The sequence below is a fragment of the Atta cephalotes genome (genome assembly GCF_000143395.1).
Source record: "Atta cephalotes unplaced genomic scaffold scaffold00007, whole genome shotgun sequence".
NCBI classification, from domain to species: Eukaryota; Metazoa; Arthropoda; class Insecta; order Hymenoptera; family Formicidae; genus Atta; species Atta cephalotes.
The window spans coordinates 773968-780225 of record NW_012130071.1 but is presented as its reverse complement, the minus strand read 5'-3'; the positions used below and the strand labels follow the sequence as shown (position 1 = coordinate 780225).

The following is a 6258-nucleotide window of genomic DNA, read 5'->3' as shown; positions in this document are numbered from 1 at the left end:
GAAGAAGAATAGCGATTGGCGTCCGTGTGGAGATTACTGCAAACTCAATGAGGTAACCTTGCCAGATCGTTACTCCAATTCCATTCAATTCTCTTGCAAGATATTTCTTGTATGGCAAAACTTCTTTAGATCTAGTATGCATATCAACAGATTCCAGTCCGCGAATTGGATATTCCTAAAACCGCAATCATTACACCGTTCGGACTTTTCGAATTCCCTTATATGACATTCAGACTTCATAACGCAGCACAACTTTTCAAAGATTTATGGACCGAGTAACTGCAGAACTTGACTTCTGTTTTACTTATATTGATGACATTTTAATCGCTTTGCAGGAAACACAGCATAAGGAGCATCTAAAAATGTTCGACAGACTTCAACAGCATGGTATAGCAATCAATCCGAATAAATGTGTGTTCGGACAGAAAAATGTCAGTTTTCTAAGACATATAATCAACACTGAAGGCATCAAATCTTACCCGAAAAAGTCCAAGTTATCGCTGAATTTCAGGAACAGCTAAGTCAAAGGACACAGTCAAAGGACAATTTCGACGTTTCTTAGGAATGCTCAATTTCTATAACCGGTTTCTCAAAGACTTCGCAAGCATGCAAGCGCAATTGCTAAATGCAATCTCTCTCGGGTGTAAACACAACAACAAAAATAGAATGGACTCCTAAGCTCAAACAATCCTTTCAATGAGTTAAAAAACATCTCGCTTAAACCTCGCTCGCAGATAGCAAGGCAACACTTTCATTATAAACAGACGAAGCAATCGGTGTGGTATTACAACAGCAATGGACTTTTACAACCACTCAGTTTCTTTTCAAGAAAGCTTACGCCTACACAAGCAAAGCATAGCACATATGATAGAGAATTATTAGCTATCTATGCGTTATCAAACATTTTCGATATATGCTATAGGGACAAAACTTTCAAGAGGAAATCGGATCAAATGTCGCCAAGTCAAACCCATTACCTACTTCATTTCGGAGTTCACAACCAATGTACGTCACGTTTCAAACGCTAAAAACATTATAGCCGATGCATTATTTCGCATCAATACTATCGTGATGCCAACTAGTCTTGATATGCAAGAGATTGCAGAAGCTCAAGTCTCGGACGACAAATTGCAGCAACTGAAACAATCTACAATGTCTTTGAAGTTCGAAAAGTTAGTACCTTATTGGAAATAGCATCCAATATTTACTGTGATACTTCAGAAGAAGAGATAAGATTATACATTCCTGGATCATTATGAAAACGAGTTTTCGACTTGATGCATCAAATGTTCCATCCAAGCGGCAGAGCAACTCACCGGCAAATGCACAGAAATTTGTGGCCCTCCATGAGCTGAAGACATTAAAGAGTGGGCCCGCACTTGTCTAACATGTCAGCAATCTAAAATCGGCATAACCATACTTCGTCTACCAAAATACCAGTACCAAATACCCGTTTCAAGCACGTACATATCGATATCGTCGGTCCTCTATTTTCATTCAAAAGTTTCAAATATTTATTAACAATACTTGACCGATTTACTCGTTGGCCGAACCCCATTCCATTACAAGATTGTACTGTAGATATGGTGGCGAAGTGTTTTTCACATACTGGATAGCCAGATTTGGAATTCCACGTCTGATCACAACTGATCAGAACTCGCAATTCGAAGCGCCATTCGATGCATTAAACTCATCGATTCTAAACAATGTCGTTGACAACTGTATACCACAGAATCTAATAGCATCGCTCTTTAAAAACTGCATTAATGTGCCTCAGTGAAACTCAATGGACTTATACACTGCCAGTATTATTCGGATAAGAACTTGTTTTAAAGAAGATCTAGGCATTTCTATAGCGGAATTAGTTTATGGCTCAAAGTATCGGGTGAGTTTTTCTCCTCTGAAGAGATGCGATCTACGAATTTTCGTCGAGGATTTCCGCGCAAAAATTACGACCTAGATCAATTTCTTATTACATTAAACCTAAGTCATTTAGCCACAGCAGATTAGCCACGCGATCACGCCAACGGTCGGCGGCCTGACGCAACCGGTAGCAACATAAGCATGAGCTCGTATCCGTGTGGAACATATAAATTTTAATAAATTATATACTCTTTCCATTAATAAATACAGAACATTATAAATCGTGTTATTATAAAATACGATAGTTGACGAGAGATTAATTGTTTATGATTTTCCATTCGTGTACCGCGGTGAATGAATTCGATTCGCAAGAAATTGACATGATCGGGCGCGTGAAATCGGAAATAAATACTCTAATTAATAGTAAACATATATATTAGGTCAAATATATTTTTATATTATTTTTTAAAATTATTCGTATGTATAATTTTCAATAACTGTAGGAAAAAAAACTGATTCACTTTTCAATAAGCAAATGAAGAATTATTTAAAAATTATACAACATATGAAGGCTTTCAATTGTGCACTACAAAGTTATATCGTCTTTATTTATTTTATTGCAATATTGATTGGGAAATGTTCACAATTTATTTATATTAATTATCTGTATAAATACAATTAATTATCTGTATAAGTCAAATAATATATTTTCGAATAACAATTGGAATTATTCGTGTACCTTAAAATCAAAAATTGTAGGAAAAATAATGATTCGATATGTATGATATGTATTCGATTTAATCGATGAAAGATTCACATTAAAAAAAATTTATTTTATTATTGTATTAATCTTATTAATTTCGTTTTCGAAATTTTGTTCATTAACAGAATTTTAAATGCGGATGTGATAATTAGAAAGAAACATTTTATACAAAATATTGATCGATATGAAGCGTATTTATAAACGCAACATCATTAAACATGTTTTTTTTAATGTGAATCTTTCATCGATTAAGTCGAATACATATCATACATATCGAATCATTATTTTTCCTACAATTTTTGATTTTAAGGTACACGAATAATTCCAATTGTTATTCGAAAATATATTATTTGACTTATACAGATAATTAATTGTGTTTATACAGATAATTAATATAAATAAATTGTGAACATTTCCCAATCAATATTGCAATAAAATTAAATTTAATAATTTAACAAAAGGTAATACCATTTTGAGAGTCTAAAAATCATAAACAACTTTAGGAATATTTTTTACTAAACAATGGAAGAAGTAATGAAAAGTTTATTTTAAGACTTGCACAGTTCAATCCTTTAGGAACAAAATCGTATATTAATCTTCTTTTTTTTTTTTACAAAATTATGGAACCATTTTACTGATTGCCTTTTATCAAATCGGTTGCAAAGATCTACCATTTTGTTCGACTGGAAGCAAAAAACAAAATTTTTTTTTTCACATAATATTTATTAAAGAGGTACATATGAATACCTCGAAATATTAATTTTTATATACAAATAAAGAATGTTTGAAAAAAAGTCGCTCATTTTTAGTCGCAAAACTTTTTTTTTCAAATATTTGTCATTTTCATAAAAATCAATATTTTGAAAGTATCCGTTAGTATTCTTTTAGTAAATATGTAAAAAAAAAATTTGATTTCTTATACTTATTCCAATTGAGTGATCCCACAACGATTTGACAATAGGGCAATTAGTGAAACGTGTCACAATTGTGTTAAAAGAAAAATTATAATAAATGTAAAATTTTTATCCCGAATGAATTATATTGCAAATTATACCGCAAATGCTTTAAAACAAACTTTGTTTTATTTTCATTGTTTTTCCATTATTTTCTGAGAAAAATATTTCTCAAAGTAATTTATAATTAGATTAAAGATAGTGTAACCTTTTAATTGCTAAATTTAATTTCATTATAACATCTTCTTAAATTAAACAACATACATATTGGTCAAGAGTGGATACTTTCACAATCACAAATGTTGCGTATTTCGTAGAAGATGCACTACAATAATATCTACACTTCATTTTATTGCGATTAATATTTAAAATATATAGGATATAATATTTAAAATATATAGGAAAATAGAGAGAGATATTTTGATAATAATATCACTCATTCGACAACCCCAGAATCTTGAGAATACGAGAACACAAGAGTTCATCGTGTGGATTCTTTACCGCATTAGTAAACATCAAACTCAATTATGGTAGTTGATGCAGTTGAGTAAATAAAATGCGCAGACAGTACGCTCTATGCTGATAATTCCCGAAAATCCTTTTCTCTTTTTTCCCCTTAATATACTTCGGTGATATAAATAGTTCAATTAATTATCTGTATAAGTCAAATAATATATTTTCGAATAACAATTGGAATTATTCGTGTACCTTAAAATCAAAACTTGTAGGAAAAATAATGATTCGATATGTATGATATGTATTCGACTTAATTGATGAAAGATTCACATATAATAATATTTTTATTTAAAATTTCAACTTAAAATATTTTCCTTTTTGTACTTTCTACTTATCCTGTTCTGTTTTTATATAATAATTTTTGACTCGTAGCTCTCTTTTTTCTTTGTTTTTCTGAAATTTATGAGCCTTATTACTAATCAGATAATTCAATTTTTCTACAAATCGCATTTCTAGTGATATGTGCTTTTCAAAAGCAATTTTTTATAATAAAATCAGAAAATATTTCAATAAATGTACAATAGTATTAATTCTGAAAAATAAATTTATTCCCAAGGATAAAGCATGTATGTATATATCCCGAGCAAATATTATCAGCCACAAATATTATTCACACATTAACATAATAATAGAGTCGCTTGATAAGTTAATCACGAATTAAGTTAATTGATGCAGTGATTCTTTTCAATTCAAAGTTCGAATCAATTAATTGAAATCGATTAAAAAAGACGGTATAAAATTTATCAATAAAGTTCGAGCGTTAATTTATTCCTGCGTGCACATTAGGCATAAATACATCATCGATCACACATAATTAATATTTCGATAAATCATTTTCAGCAGCTTAATTACTTATCGTCTTATCCGATAATGATCTTATCCAAACTCGATATTATATAATCTTTTGATTTCATATTCAAAATAAATATAAAATTTAGTTAATGACTGTCAAATGGCCGTCAAATAATAGAATTAATAAATTTTTTTATTTGAAATATAAAAATGGGTTGCATTAATTATAAAAAAAACAATAATTAGAAATTCAAAACAAGGCTAATGAGAGTTAATGTCTAACATTAATGTAAGAACGAGTTAGGAAATGCAGATAATATTCAAGTGTTGGCGGTTGTCTTCATTTATTGTATCGAACGTTTCGACTCAGTTTGGAGTCATCTTCAGCGAAAAAGGAGAATATAATATTCGTTGAAAGTAAGTCACTCACAGATTGACAGAAATGCAGTAATCAATACATTATATACAATAAATTATTACAATTTTACTGTTAGTTCAATAATTAAAAAATCAGAAATAACCGTGACTCAACAGGAAACAAAGAAGTTCACAAACATTAATTCACAATTTTCATAAGATATAAATTAAAACAAATCGTTCCTCAAATTAATATCGTGTTAATATCGTTCATCTTGATGCATCGTTTGAAATTGAACGTTACAAAGTAATAAGGGAACTTTTAAACAAGCAATGACAATAAATAATAATAAGAAAATCAACCTATAACCAATTCAAATCTCAATATTGTTTTAATAATAAAAATAATAATAATCTAATAATAAATCTAATAATAAAAAAGCATATGAGTAGTGCAAGCAATCCGTATCTGTTTTTAAGTTAAGTCCATTTTTCATGTATTGTATGTAATTGTTTAATTATTATATCATAAAAACGACTGTTAACTAAAAGACTTCATAAATATTATTAGGTGTACAACTTTGCTTCCGCCGTTTTCCTATAGATGGCTTTAGCGGTAAATGGTCGAAATAAATAAATCATAGACGTCATACAATAAACTTGGGCATCTGTCAACATAACCCCATAGAAACATTAGTCGATTTGTGTCTGCATCATAAAGTTATTCTCGATTGAAAATGTCAGTTTACGAGCCAAATTCTCGTCATTTGCGGGAGGTTTTAATTTTTTGCTTCAATATGAAGAAATCTGCGGCTGAAGCTCATCGAATGCTCTCAAATACTTATGGTGAGGCCGCTATTAATGAAAGAACGTGTCGTGAGTGATTTCAACGCTTCAAGAACGGTGATTTTGTCGTCGAAGGTCATGCTCTGTATTTAGTGGGACCAGCTTGGCGTAGTGTATTATGAACTGTTAAAACCGACTGAAACAATCACAGGCGATCGGTATCGAACA

The 6258-nt window shown here is 30.5% G+C and overlaps 2 pseudogenes; one reads left to right on the top strand and one right to left on the bottom strand.

Moving 5' to 3' along the window:
- Positions 1–795: 795 nt before the first annotated feature.
- Positions 796–1259, top strand: LOC105626972 (annotated as a pseudogene).
- Positions 1260–1536: 277 nt separating this feature from the next.
- LOC105626971 overlaps positions 1537–6258 on the bottom strand; it is an 11651-nt pseudogene continuing 6929 nt past the window's right edge.